The following is a 14,182-nucleotide window of genomic DNA, read 5'->3' on the forward strand; positions in this document are numbered from 1 at the left end:
CACCTAGTGTAAGCAGTTAAACACTATTCATGTAAATCGGTACAAGTTGCTTTCCTCATAACATATAGCAAAGAAGGAAAAGAATTCTGATATATTTGTGAAGATGGGGAGTAAAGAAGATAATATTTATTGAGCATCACTGTTTTCTAAGGATTGAGCTAAACACTTTTCTTTCAGTTTTCTGAATTCTCATAGAAACTTTAAACTTTTATCCTTTAAACTTTAAAGGATAAGTCCTATTAGCTTCATTTTACTCTTCACTTAGTTTATAAAAGATAAAAACTAAACTAAAAAGATTCAAGAAAGCCAAAACAAAACCAAGTTGGTCTAAGTGTAAGGTAAAACTCTATGTCTTATTCCATGCCACTTTGCAAGACAGGTAAATGGCTGTGATATTAAAATTTATGGCTAAATAGAACACTGAGTGCTAAAGGAAAAGTGTAAGAAAAATCATTGGGAAAATGTTAGCAACACTGATTAATTAAAACTTTGATGTGCTCAGTAAAGGGGGTGAGCATTCCATTTTCTTTTTTCCTCTTTTTCCATCTCCATTATGAACTTCTCTTCCTCTGTACCCTCCCTTTAAATGTTGAGGTCTATGAGGAATATGTCCTCTTCCACCTTCATTAAATACTGCAACTTGAACTCTATCTACATACAAAAATACCTCTCAAAGCCATAGCTGCTATTTCACACCTCTCTTGAGTATGAGTCTTATACACTACCTATCCAATTACATCTTCCACAGATACCTCTCACTCAACTTGCCCCCCAAATGAATCCACCTTCCTTCACCTTCTCTAGCTTTTGAATGAGTTTGAAATGAATTTCAGCCTTCAAAGAGAAGTTGGTAGTACCACCTATCTCTGAAGGCTGGCATTCACTTTCAGACTCATTCCCCTCTCTTTTGGGTTCTGTCCACCATCCCACCCTACCCCACCCCATCCCTCAACAAATAATTCATTTCCTTGCCAAGTTTACCTTCCTAAATACTTCTGCAATACATTTCTTTCTCTCCGTTCCCTACTGCCCACCACCCCCCATCATTTAGTTTCATACCTTGTGGTCTCTTGCCTGAATTTTATTAGTCTCTTATCTACTAGCTCTCACGCCATTCTCGCCTTTTTATCCATCCTCCAAATATTACTACCAGAATAATTTAACTGTATCATTGATCTGCTTCCAGGGCTTTCCAATGCAAACAAGATAAATCCCAGGCTCATTCAGATGACATACTAGCACTATTTTTTTTTTTCATTCTGAACTACTCACTACCTTGTCTATTACCCACTACACAGTAAATAATGTCACAAAATAAATTTACATCCATACAATTAAATAGATAACCACTAAAAATATTCATTAAAAAAACATTTTTATGAAATGGAAAAATGTTAATAAGAACTTCTATTTTAAACAAACAAACAGAAATAGACTATCAAATACAGAGAACTGGTGGTTGGCAAAGGGGAGGGAAATGGGAGCAATGGGCAAAAATAGGTGAAGGGGATAAAGAAGTATAAACTTCCAGTCATAAAATAAATAAGTCACTAGGATGAAAAGTACAGTACAGGGAATATAGTCAGTAACATTGTGATAACTTTGTACAGTGACAGATGATAATTATACCGATCATGGTGAGCATTTCATAACACATGTAATTGTCAAAACACTATGTTGAACACCCGAAACTAGTAATAATATTGCATGTCAAGTATATTTCAATAAGAAATAAAAATTAAAAGTATAGAAATTAAAAAGTTAAAAGCAGGTTAGAAGTAATATCATTGAGTTGGTGGAAGAAGGCAATTCAAAAATCTTCTCCATAAAAGCAATGAAAACCAAAAACAGTAAAAAATTAACATTTTTAGAAACCTAGAAATTAACCAGAGGATTATTAACAACCAGGAACATTTGTTCAAGGATAATGGATAAATCTTAATAAGAACAGTGAGCTTAGCAGCATCTCAAACTTACCCTATTCCCATCCTTCTCTCCCCCCCTCCATAACAGCCTTGAAAAGCAATAGCCCACAATCACAGTCAAGAACCAATACCCTAATCAGTCCCTGGAGGAGTCAGAACAGGACAGGAGCCTTTTCAAACCCTCAACTTAAGACAATTATCAGTATTTGACTTATCTAGCTTTTCCCTGGACAATCCCACTTGCAAAAACTGTCCTTATTTGACTTAACTCAGAGTCCACACAATCCAACAGCCTCTTCCCTGGGAACATCTGTTGAAAACAATCAGTGGCAACTGTTTAATAACACAGCAGCCTGAGGCAGTAATCACTGATGAGGCAAATAACAAGCTAACCAATAAAAAAAGATAATAATAAATAAAAACCAGGTTCGCACGCGCGCACACACACACACACACACACACACACACACACCTGAAAACAAAAACCTTAAAAAGAAAAGCTAGGGAATGAACTATCCACAGGGAACGTTGAAAATCTCAGACAATTTAATGGGAATACACAAGGCCATCTGTATGCATAAGGCTGCAAGCATGCTCTGGAAAGACTAGAAAAAGACCTAGGTTTTCATCTCTGGCTGACCTTCAGATTCTACACAAGAAGGATGTGAAAACTAAAACAGAATTGTAAACTGTCTGGTTAATACTGATCGTGTCCCCGATACACACACAGAACCCTTTGGCAAAGACTAGAAGACTTACTGATCCAGGCTTATATGAAGTCTCTATTCAATCATTAGCAGACCATGAAGATAAACAAGCAAAGTTCTGGTCATGTAGAAGGAAAAAAAAGACTGCAGAGAGTTAGTTCAGTAAAGTCATTACAGAAACTCACAGCAACAACAAACAAACAGAAATAACAACAACCTCTGGGAAGGAAGCAGAAACTGGTTGCCAGAGTTGGTACATTATTTAAAATATCAAGATATCAAGGCACCTGAGTGGCTCAGTCGATTGAGTGTCCGACTTTGAGGATCTCACAGTTTGTGAGTTAGAGCCCCGCACCCGGCTCTGTGCTGACAGCTCAGAGCTTGGAGCCTGCTTCGGATTTTGTGTCTCCTTCTCTCTGCCCCTTCCCCGCTCATGCTCTCTCTCTGTCTCTCAAAAATGAATAAACGTTAAAAATTTTTTAAGTAAATAAATATCAAGATATCAACAAAAATTGCAAGACACACAAAAAAACAAAGTATGTGCCATATAAAGGACAAATTAAAGTTAACAGAAACTCTCCCTGCAGAAGCACAAAAATTAGATTTAATAGATGCCACCAACTATTTAAGTATGATTAAAATAACAAAGGAAACCATGTCTAAAGAATTTAAATAAGCACAGCAAATACACAATGCATTAAAAAAAAAAATCATTCACCACGATCAAGTGGGATTTTTTTCCTGGGATGCAAGGATGTTCAATATTTGTAAATCAATCAACATGATACACCATATCAATAAGGATAAAAACTATATGTCATTTCAATAGACACAAAAAAGCATTTGACAAAGTGCAACATCCATTCATGGAAAAAAAAAAAAACAACAAAGCAAGTTTAGAGGGAACCTCAACATAATAAAGTCCTTATATGAAAAACGCACAGCTAACATCATACTCTATGGGGGAAAACTGAGAGCTTTCTCCCTAAGGTCAGGAAGAAGACAAGGATGTCTGCACTAACCACTTTTATTCAACACAGTACTGGAAATCCTAGCCACAGAAATCAGACAACAAAAAGAAATAAAAGGCATCCAAATTGATAAGGAAAAAGTAAAACTTTCACTACTTGCAGAAAACATGATACTATATATATGACACCCTAAAGACTCCACAAATAACCTACTGGAATTGATATATGAATTCAGTAAGGTCACAGAATATAAAATCAATATACAGAAATCCACTGCATTTCCATTAACTAATAATGAAGTAGCAGAAAAATTAAGAAAACAATCCCATTTACACTGCACCAAGAATAAGATGATACCTAGGAAAAAGTGTAACCAAAGAGGTTAAAGACCTGTACTCCGAAAACTATAAAACACTGAGGAAAGAGATTGAAGATAACACAAAGAAACAGAAAGACATACCATAATCATAGGTTGGAAGAATAAATATTGTTAAAATGTCTATACTACTCAAAGTAATCTACATATTTCACGCATTCCCTATCAAAATGCCAACAGCATTTTTCACAGAACTAGAACAAACAATCCTAAAACTTGTATGGAACCACAAAAGACCCTGAATAGTCAAAGAAATCTTGAAGAAAAAAAAAAAAAAAAAAAACTGGAGGTATCACAATTCCAAACTTCGAGTTATATTACAAAGCTGTAGGGACCAAAAGAGTATGGTACTAGCAAAAAAAGAAAAAAAAAAAAAAAAGACACACAGATCAAAGAAACAGAATATAAAGCCCAAAAATAAACCCAGAATTATATGGTCAATTAACCTTTGATAAAGAGAAAAGAATATGCAATAGGAAAAAGTCTTTTCAACAAATGGTGTTGGGAAAACTGGACAGCTACTTGCAAAAGAATGAAACTGGACTACTTTCTTACACCATATACAAAAACAAACTCAAAATGGATTAAGAATCTAAATATGAGACCTGAAAGTATAAAAATCCTTGAAGAGGCACAGGCAGTAATGTCTCTGACATTGGTCATAGCAACATCTTTCTAGATGTGTCTCCTGAGGCAAGGGAAACTAAAGCAAAAATAAACTATTTGGACTACATCAAAAAAAAAAAAACAACAAAAAAACCCCTTCTGAACAGCAAAGAAAACAATCAACAAAACTCAAAGACAACCTATTGAATGGAAGAAGATATTTGCAAATGGCATATTCAATAAATGGTTAGTGTCCAAAATGTATGAAAAAGCTATACAACTCAACACCAAAAAAACAAATAACCCAGTTGAAAAATTGGCAAAAGATATGAACTGATATTTCTCCAAAGACATACAGATAGCCCTTAGTCACATGCAAAGATGCTCAACATCACTTATCATCAGGGAAATGCAAATCAAAACAAGGCGATATCACCTCATGCCTGTGTGAATGGCTAAAATCAAAAACTTAAACAGTAAGTGTTGGCAAGTATGTGGAGAAAAAGGAACCTTGTGCACTGTTGGTGGGAATGCAAACTGATGCAGCCTCTGCGAAATACAGTATGGAGGTTGCTCAAAAAATTAAAAAAATAGAACTACCCTATGATCCAGTTATCACACTACTGGGTATTTACCCAAAAAGAACAAAAACACTAATTCAAAGGGATACATGCACCCCTATGTTTATGCAGTATTATTTACAATAGCCAAACTATGGAAGAAGCCCAAGTGTCCATCAATAGATGAATGGATAAAGAAGATGTGGGGGGTGTGTGTGTATATGTATGCACATATATGTGTACATATATGTACACACCACACACACACACACACACACACATATATATATACACACCATATACACACAATGGAATATCATTCAGCCATAAAAAATGAAATCTTGTCATTCGCAACAACAGATAGATCTAGACAATATAATGCTAAGTGAAATAAACCAGTCAGAAAAAGACAAATATCTTATGATTTCACTCATTTGGAATTTAAAAAACAAAACAAATGAAGGAAAAAAAGGGAGAGAGACAAAATGAAAAACATCTGAATCGTCAAAATAAAAAGTTAGCTAAGCCAAAGACAGGTTAGTTGACTATCCAGTCTGAGGAAGAGTATGAAAAAATAATGAAGAAAAATGAACAGAGCCTCAGAGCCTTGTGGCTCACCATCAAACATGCCAATGCGCGTATAATAGGAGACCCAGAGCAGAGAAAAAAGAAACAAATCATTATTATTTCAAGAAATAACAGCTGAAAACTTCCTGAATTTGACTAAAAACATTTGTGTGCATATTCAAGAAACTCAATAAAATCCAAGGGGAATAAACTCAAAGAAACCCATATCACATAAAACTGACATATCACAACAAAACTGTCAAAAGACAAAGAATCTTGAAAGCACCAAGAAAAAAGCAACACATCACTTAATAAGGAAGCCCAATAACAAAAATATCTGATTTTTCATTAGAGAGCATGGTGGCTAGGGGCACCTGGTGGCTCAGTCAGTTAAGCATCCAGATCTTGATTTCGGCTCAGGTCATAATCTCATGGTTTGTGAGATGGGGTCCTGCTGATAGCACAGAGCTTGCTTAGGATTTTCATTTTCTCTCTCTCTCTCTCTCTCTCTCTCTCTCTCTCCTTGCCCTTCCCCTGCTCTTGCTCTCTCTCAAAATAAATAAATGAACATTAAAAAAAATGGTGGCCAGAAGGCACTGAGATGATATAGTCAAAGAGCTCAAAGAAAAAGGCTGGCAACCAAAAATTCAATATCTACCAAAACTTAATTAAGGAGAAATTAAGATATCCCCAGGTACACAAAAACTAAGAATTCATTCCTAGCAGACCTACCCTATAAAAAATATTGGAGGGAGTCCATCAGGCTGAAATGAAAGGATTCTAGATTAATTCAAATCCATAGGGAAAAAAATACTTTGACATATAATGAAAACACATTTATGGCATTCAGCTAAAGTAGCGCTAAATGGAAAATTTACAGCTTTAAATGTCTAAATGAAAGTAAAGATCTAAAAATCAATAATGTAATGTTCCACCTTAAGAAACTAGATATCAAAAAGTAAAAGCAAATTAATGCTAAAACATGCAGAAGAAAAGAAATAATAAAAACTAGAATGGGAATATTTGAGATAGAGGAACACACACACACACACACACACAGAAACATCAATGAAACCAAAACTGATCCTTTGAAAAGATCAACAAAATTGACAAACCTTTGGCCAGACTGTCCACGACAAAAAGAGAAGATTCAAATTACTAATTTGGACTGGAAAAAAGGACATTACTACCAACAGTACAGAATTTAAAAATATCATAAGGGAATACTATGAGCAACTATATGCTAGCAAATTACATAACCTATAAGAAATGGACAAATTCCTAGAAAGACATAAAGTACCAAAACTGACTCCAATAAGAGAAAATCTGAGATCTATAAGAAGTAAAAAGAAGACTTATTAATAAAACTGATGTGAAAGAAAAGCCCAGAACCAAATGGCTTCATAGGTGAATCCTGTCAACATTTTCAAAAAAGAGAGAACACTTTCCAACTCACTCTATGAGGCCACTATTATTCTCATTCCAAAATCAATCAAAAAAACTACAGATCTATATTCCTTATCAATTCAGACACAAAAATCCTAACAAAATACTATAAAACTGAGTATGAAAAATATAAAAAGTACTATACACCATGACCAAGTGGGATTTATCCCAGAATGCAGGGTCAGTTCAAATCCAAAACTCAGTCTTTGCAATACATCATATCAATATACAGATAAAAACCCACATATAATAGTCTCAATAGACACAGAGAAAGTGCTTGGCAAAATCCAACACCGTTTCATGATAAAGACACTCAAAAACTTAGGAATAGAAAGTAATTTCCTCACCCTGATAAAGGGCATCTATGAAAAATCCACAGGTAACTTCATACTGATTGGTGAAAGACTAAAAACTTTACCTCTAAACACATGAACAAGACAAGGATGTCCCTCCCCTTTTGCTACTGTTACTCAACAGTGTACTGAGAGTGCTAACCAAAGAAATTAGACCTGAAAAAGAAATAAAAGCCATGCATATTATAAAAAAGAAGCACTTAATCTCTATTCACAAATAACATGATCTTGGATATTTAAAAAAAGTCCTGAGGAATTTACTCTCTCACACACACACACAACTGTAAGAGCTAAAAAACAAGTTCAACTAGGTTGCAGAATACAAAATGAATACACAAATCAACTGAATTTCCATGCACTAGCAATGAATAATCCACAAATGAAAATAAAAAAACAATGCCATTTACAATAGCATGAAAAGAATAAAATATTTGTGAATAAATGTAAAATTTGTACACACACTAAAACTATGAAATATTGCTGAGAGATCATAAAGACCTAAACAAACTGAAAAACATTACTTGGTCATAGACAAAGAAGTAATACTGTTAAGATAGAAATACTCTCGGGGCGCCTGGGTGGCGCAGTCGGTTAAGCGTCCGACTTCAGCCAGGTCACGATCTCGCGGTCCCTGAGTTCGAGCCCCGCGTCAGGCTCTGGGCTGATGGCTCAGAGCCTGGAGCCTGTTTCCGATTCTGTGTCTCCCTCTCTCTCTGCCCCTCCCCCGTTCATGCTCTGTCTCTCTCTGTCCCAAAAATAAATTAAAAAAAAAAAAAAAAAACGTTAAAAAAAAAAAAAAAAAGAAATACTCTCGCAAATATATCTAAAGATTCGATGCAACCTCTATCAAAATCGTTAAGTGGCTTTTTGCAGAAATTAACAAACTAATCCTAGGGGTGCCTGGGTGGCTCAGTCAACTGAGTGTCCGACTTCAGCTCAGGTCATAATCTCGTGGTTCATGAGTTCTAGCCCTGCATGGGGCTCTGTGTTGACAGCTCAGAGCTTGGAGGCTGCTTTGGATTTTGTGTCTCCCTCTCACTCTGTCCCTTTCGAATTCACACTCAGTCTCTCTCTCTCTCTCTCAAAAATAAACATTAAAAAAAAAAACCCCTATCCTAAAATCCATAGGAAAATACAAGGAACCCAGAATAATCAAAACAATCCTGAAAAAGAACATCAAAAGCTACAAATTTCCAGTTGTAAAATAAATACATCACGGGGATGTAATGTATAGCATGGTGACTATTCCTAATAATACCATATTGTATATTTGAAAGTTGCTAAAAGAGTAGATCTCAAAAGTGCTCACCAGAAGAAAAAAAAATGTCTGTAATCACATATATGGTGATGAATGTTAACTGGACCCATTGTGATGATCATTTCACAATATATACAAATACTGAACCATTATGTTGTATACTTCAAACTAATGTAATGTTATAGGTCAATTATACCTCGCTTTTAAAAAAAGAAAAAAAAAAGAATAAAAAGACCAGATGCTTTCAAATTTCTAAACTTACTACAAAGTTACAGTAATCAAAACAGTGTGGTATTGGGACAATAGATACAGAGATGAATACAACAGAATTAAGAGTCCAGAAATAAGCTCTTACACTAATGGTCAAGTGATTTTCAACGCAGGTATTAAGACAACTCAACTGGGATAAAAATATGTGCCAAAGAATGAGGTGGATGGAGTGCCTGGGTGGCTCAGTCGGTTGAGCAACTGACTTTGGCTCAGGTCATAATCTCACGGTTTGTGAGTTCGAGCCCCGCGTTGGGCTCTGTGCTGACAGCTCAGAGCCTGGAACCTGCTTCGGATTCTGTGTCTCCCTCTCTCTCTGCCCCTCCCCGACTCATGCTCTGTCTCTGTCTCAGAAATAATCATTAAAGGGGCACCTGTGTGGCTCAGTCAGCCTGAGCGGCTGACTTTGGCTCAGGTCATGATCTCGCGGTCTGTGAGTTCAAGCCCCGCGTCGGGCTCTGTGCTGACAGTTCAGAGACTAGAGACTGTTTCAGATTCTGTGTCTCCCTCTCTCTGACCCTCCCCCGTTCATGCTCTGTCTCTCTCTGTCTCAAAAATAAATAAATGTTAAAAAAAAATTAAAAAAAAAAAGAAATAATCATTAAAAAAAAATTTTTTTTAAAAGAATGAGGTGGAATCACTATCTCATACCATACACAAAATTAACTCAGAATGGACCAAAAGCCTAAATGTAAAACAAAAATTATAAAACTCTTAAAAGAAACATGATCTTGAACTAGTCAATTATTTCTTACTTATGACACCAACAGCACAACCAACAAGGGAAAAAATAAACTGGACTTTATCAAAACTCACAACTTTTTTTGCCTCAAAGAATACTATAGAGAAATTAAGACAATCTACAGATTTCTGAAAATACTTACATATTAAACATTTTATAACGGCTTACTATCCAGAATATGTAACTCCTAGAACTCAACTATAGAATGAAACATAATTCAATTAAAATTAGGCAAAGGATTTGAATAGACGTTTCTCCAAACAAGATACACAAATGGCCAATAAACACATGCAAAGATGCTCAACATCATTAGCCATCATGGAAATGTATATCAAAACCACAATGAATGCCTTAATGAGTAAGGAAAACAATGATTCAAGGTGACACCCAAATTCTGACTGCTAATGTGAGACAAATTTTTGAATGGGTAAAGTTTGCCCCTAAGGTGACTTGTCTACTTTGCAAGATGCCTTGGAATCGCCATCTGCCCGTGCCCCACTTAACACTGAAAGAGCAGAGTGGTATGAAGATAAGACTGAAGAAATGCTTGTTTCCCATAAAAAACTGGATCGGCCTCCAAGGAAAAAAACAAAAACAAAACAACCACGATGAGACACCACTTCCCATCCATTACAATGGCTATACTCAGAAAGATGGGTAATAACAACCATTGACAAGCATGCAGGGAAATGTCTGTACACTGGTGATGGAATATAAATGATACAGCTGCTTTGGAAATGGTCTGGCAGTTCCTCAAAAAGTTAAATACAGAATTACTGTATGACCCAGCAATTCAACTCCTGGAATAGTATATACCCAAAATTAAAAACAAAACCATATAAATGTTTGTACATAATTATTCCTCATAGTCAAAAAGTGGAAACAACCCAAATGTCACCAACTGATGAACAAAATGTGGTATATCCCTACAAATGAATTACTATTCAGCCATAAAAAGGAATGAAGTACTCTTAAATACTAAAACATGGATAAACCTTGAAAACATTATGTTAAATGAAGGAAGCCAAACACAAAAGACCACATATTTTATGATTCCATTTATACAAAACATCTAGAGTAGTCAGATTCATAGAGATGGAAAGTAGATTAATGGTTGCCAGGGGAAGAGGGTAAGGAGACATGGGGAGAGAATGCTAAAAGATGTAGATTTATGTTTCTTTCTTATTTTGATAATCTATTCCTTTTAGTTAGTCTTATATTCAACTCCTTGACATCCCAGTTTGTGAGATCTGCTCAACATTATCTGGCTAACTGAATCTGACAGCTAGAACTTGTAGGCTAGTCTGAAAAAGAATATGAAAAAGAGAATTTAAAAAGTGCTGAAAAAAAGTACTTCTTTTCTAAGTCTAGAAACACAAACTGTTCTATCACCAATTACTGATGTTTACTGTGAACAAATGCATTACCTTCACTTTTACAGGATCAAACACTAGCTAGCTCTTAGTATACTGCTATTATATAAAATAATGTCTCTCTCTTTCTTTTAGTTGAGTGGTCAGAAATAGAAGAGCAATCAAAATACATTGCTACTATCATTCTGGATCCAGTTCTAGACCTCTCAAATAGAAAATAATTTCTCACTTCCCTACACTCAAAGGCATCCTTTTGCATACTGAAAATAAACATAAGCATGTTTGAAAAATGTATTACAATGAATAAAGGAAAGTAAATGCTATTACAAATTCCTACCATCTTTCTCTTTTATACTCATTTCATATTTGACATGATTCTTTTATTGTGCCATCAACCTCTTTATTCCTTTGCAGGTGCCTGAAATCTAGCAAAGCACTATATATTTATTCAAATAGTTGCTCAAATCCATCATCTTCAAAGGAGTTTTAATTTTTTTTAATGTTTATTTATTTTTGAGAGAGAGAGTGAGCAGAGGAGGGGCAGAAAGAGAGGGAGATATAGAATCTGAAGTACGATCCAGGCTCTGAGCTAGCAGCACAGAGCCTGACACAGGGCTCAAACTCACAGTCCATGAGATCGAACCCGACACAGGGCTCAAACCCACAGACTGTGAGATCATGACCTGAGCCAAAGTCGGATGCTTAACTGACTGAGCCACCCAGGTGCCCCAAAAGAGTTGTTTTTTTTTTTTTTAATTTTTTTTTTCAACGTTTTTTATTTATTTTTGGGACAGAGAGAGACAGAGCATGAACGGGGGAGGGGCAGAGAGAGAGGGAGACACAGAATCGGAAACAGGCTCCAGGCTCTGAGCCATCAGCCCAGAGCCTGACGCGGGGCTCGAACTCACGGACCGCGAGATCGTGACCTGGCTGAAGTCGGACGCTTAACCGACTGCGCCACCCAGGCGCCCCCCCCAAAAGAGTTTTAAAGAAATAAGTTACAGCACAGAGGCATAATTATTTTCCTTAAAGATATCTTACAGTAAACGGCATGTTTATGAGCAGCAGCTTCTTGTAACAATCAACTTGCCTTTATAAGGCTCCAAAGACAACTGATGGAAAAGGAAAGGTGATTGGGAACTTTGAACCTTCTGGTTTAAAAGAACTCAATGACAACATATTTTTGGTAACATAAATGTACCTTTTACTAGCAATTTTACTTCAAAATAGTTTTGGGTGGGGAAGGAAAGAGTACTGTTGCTAGGTAACACAATTTAAGGATTTCCTTGTGTTTAACTGAAATAAAATACCAACAATGAATTTCCTTTCATTCAAATCCTGTTTCCCCAAAATGTAACTTTTAAATAATTTTCTAATTTATCCCTTTTTAGTAGTTTAGAGACTGAAAATACAGAATCTAAACCATTATCATTTGGCCATTTGCAACACGGATGGAGCTCAAAAGTAGAATGTTAAGCAAAATAAGTCAGTCAGAAAAAGTCAAATACCATTATGATTTCGTTCATATGTAGAATTTAAGAAACAAATGAACAAAGAACATAAAAGACAAACGAAGAAACAGACTCTTCACTACAGAGAACAAACTTATGGTTATCAGAGGAGAGGTAGGTGGGTAGATGGGTTAAACAGGTGATGGGGATCAAGGAATGCACATCTCATGATGAGCACTGGTATTGTTTAAAATTGGTGAATGACTATATTGTATACCTGAAACTAACATGACGCTGTATCTTAACTAATTAAAATTAAAATAAAAATTAAAAAAAAGATCATTCAGGGTTTTGTATTCTATTTCTCAAGAACAAATTCTTACTGAGTTTGAATAGGTCATAATATCTTTAATTTTATCACTTTTAACATTCCAATCAAAATTCAAATAATGTTTTAAATTCTTCCCATAAATTTTGTGCTTCAAATCCATTTTTTCATGTAATCTTCCAATAATACATGAAGTGTTATTATTTTAATTTTATAAGATATGTAAAGTATCTACAAAAATAGTAGGTGAATAATATAGGTGAGATCAGAACCTGGATATTCTGACTTTCTCCACTATATCCCCCTACTTACTAGATTTTTAATACTCAAGTTTCTAGGGATTAATTACTATCTCTCACACTAGTCTGTTACAAGAATTAAGTCAGGTAACACATGTGAAATGCTTTGTCCAAGGCCTGCCACATATAAGTGGTCAAAAATACGAGTTATCATTACCAATATGACAGCTGCTTCTATAAAAATGTTCACTCCTTAAAAAACTTCTCAAAGATAGTGAAGTGACAGAAACATATCTGAAATATACTTTGCGTTCATGTGAAAAAGTCAACTTATTTATTATTAGAATCCTAACGCTTCCTGAGACTCCTAACACTCAACTGTAGTATTATACCTAAAATCCAAAATTAATCTCCAAATAATGAAATTTTTCACTAAACACTGCAGTGGATCCTACACATGTAACCACTTCTTAGAATTCTAAGAAATGAAAATGTTGGCTTCAATGTACATGCATGTGTCATTCCATTTCCATTTCCCTCTTCTTTCCTTTCATTTCACGTAGGCTGTGCACCCAATGTGGGGCTTAAACTCACAACCCCAAGATCAAGAGTTGCATGTTCTACTGGCTGAGCCAGCCAGGAGCCCCATATATGTACATTTTTAAAATTTTGATACTTTACAGTCAAAATGCCACCTAATTTACATTCCACCAGCAATATTATGAGGGTCTTTTTTTAAAAAAACAATTTTTTTAATGTTTATTTATTTTTAGAGAGTGCATGTGTAGCAGCAAGGTGGGGGCACAGAGATAGGGAGAGAGAGAATCCCAAGCAGGCTCTGCACTGTCAGCTCAGAGCCCAACTCAGGGCTCATCTCACCAACCATGAGATTTTGACCTGAGCCAAAATCAAGAGTCAGATGCTCAACCAACTGAGCCACCTACGCACCCCTTCTAAATAAACAGAAGTTTATTTAGAAAACAAAAGTCAAGGTGCCTGGGTGGCTCAGTCGA

At 35.6% G+C, this 14,182-nt stretch overlaps 1 protein-coding gene and 1 non-coding gene across 9 annotated transcripts in view; one reads left to right on the top strand and one right to left on the bottom strand.

The window, feature by feature from the left end:
- The window catches only part of RALGAPA1 (Ral GTPase activating protein catalytic subunit alpha 1), a 264,987-nt gene that overhangs the window by 227,660 nt on the left and 23,145 nt on the right, over positions 1–14,182 (bottom strand). The gene's annotated exons all lie outside the window — the stretch shown is intronic.
- Positions 10,125–10,269, top strand: LOC122223509. Its single transcript, XR_006204358.1, has one exon. It is a non-coding gene; the product is annotated as a U12 minor spliceosomal RNA (small nuclear RNA).

This window comes from Panthera leo, chromosome B3 (genome assembly GCF_018350215.1).
Source record: "Panthera leo isolate Ple1 chromosome B3, P.leo_Ple1_pat1.1, whole genome shotgun sequence".
NCBI classification, from domain to species: Eukaryota; Metazoa; Chordata; class Mammalia; order Carnivora; family Felidae; genus Panthera; species Panthera leo.